This window comes from Thermobia domestica, unplaced genomic scaffold (genome assembly GCF_964235325.1).
Source record: "Thermobia domestica unplaced genomic scaffold, izTheDome1.hap1.1 HAP1_SCAFFOLD_1777, whole genome shotgun sequence".
NCBI classification, from domain to species: Eukaryota; Metazoa; Arthropoda; class Insecta; order Zygentoma; family Lepismatidae; genus Thermobia; species Thermobia domestica.
In genome coordinates, this window is record NW_027657487.1 from 873 (window position 1) to 2,551 (window position 1,679).

The 1,679-nt window shown below is 37.3% G+C and overlaps 1 non-coding gene across 1 annotated transcript; it reads right to left on the bottom strand.

Moving 5' to 3' along the window:
* Positions 1 to 621: 621 nt before the first annotated feature.
* On the bottom strand, positions 622 to 740 carry LOC145678055 (5S ribosomal RNA). Its single transcript, XR_014130190.1, has one exon. It is a non-coding gene; the product is annotated as a 5S ribosomal RNA (ribosomal RNA).
* Positions 741 to 1,679: the final 939 nt, after the last annotated feature.

Sequence of the window (1,679 nt, forward strand, 5' to 3'; positions counted from 1 at the left end):
GCTTCTCGTTTGGCCCATTACAATAAGCGGTCAACTATCACCAGCCGGGAAATCCAAACAGCTGTGCGCCTTCTTTTGCCTGGTGAACTTGCCAAGCACGCTGTAAGTGAGGGTACGAAGGCTGTTACCAAGTACACAAGCTCTAAGTAAAAATCTTCTTCAAGATTTTTCATTTCAAACGGTCCTTGTCAGGACCAACACATTATTCGAAAGAGTTAAATCACGAAATTTGCTTCATTCTGTTATGTAGAAACACCTTGAAATCCAATTTCTATATGCTGTTAGTAAAAAAGTAAAGCACATAGCGGAGATGTGTCGTGCTTGTATACGAAAGGCATTTACTCGCCGGAGATCTACACTTAGTCATAATAATTTACTTTTAAAAAGTGGTAATACATTCCGTGTTAAGTATAGTAGTAGGTGCACACGGATCGGAAATCAGGTTATTTTAATGTGCCGTGCAAATAAACAGGCTGTTAGTGTAAGAAATAGTGGGTATAACGCTTAGAATATCGATTAATCGCTATGAAATAATGTTGATAAATTATCTCTTGAAAGTACTATAAAATTAATGTTTCTAGTATTTTCGTACTTGAAGGATAATGAAATTTGAAAAAGAGATGCCAACAGCACCTGGTGTTCCCAGGCGGTCACCCATCCAAGTACTGACCAGGCCCGATGCTGCTTGACTTCGGTGATCGGACGAGAACCGGTATATTCAGCATGGTATGGCCGTTGGCAACTACCTTTTCTTCAATGTCCTGTTAAGGAAGTATGTTTTAAGTAAGAATTGACATTATTAACTATAAAGGCAAGCATATTAACGTCGTTAACATTACTTGGAATATACTAATATTCGAATAAATATTTGAATGTTCGAATGATGAGTGATTCGGATGTTCATAGTGCCACTATGTCCTATCGAGTTTACTATCACGAACCACGTATGAAATTGTATATAAATAAATAAAAATAAATCCTTTATTAAGTATTGATTACAGGAAAAAGGCAAACTTACATTCTTTAATGTACACAATGAAATGTATGAAAGATATTTTTAAGATATGTTTCACTTACCCTTTATAACGCAAGGTAGTTTTCAGTGTAGCATCCTCTTCAGCTGCGAGATAACGTAAGGCAGATGATCATTCAGTCGTGAAGCACTAAAATGTAATATACATTTTAACTATTATCGATAAGAATTATTTACTGCAGGGATGCAAATAAAGTGAGGCAAATTAGTAAATAAAAACCGATACTGTAACTGATAATGTAATTACGTATCTGTATTAGTTGTATATACAGTAATCGCACGATTATCCGCGGAGTTGGATGTTGGCATAATCGCGCATAATCAGCAGTATGAGCAGAAAAGGGAAATGAAATGAAATCTTTAGATTTACGTCGCATACTTATACCGGTTACGCTAAAGGAGACGGTGATGATGAGTACTGAATGAAGAAAGTGGGAGGAAACGGGAGAAACCCGAGAAAACCCATGAGCACGGTCTTTATGCACGACAAAGTTCACACGGCACGAGCTGGGATTGAACCAGGGACCCCAAGCACCGGAGGCCAAAAAAGGGACAAAAAGTCTTTCGTGCAACTTTCGTTTTCGGTAAAAAGTTTACACATAATTTAGAAAGAGTAGTTTTCTGGTCTTTTTATTTCACAAGTTGG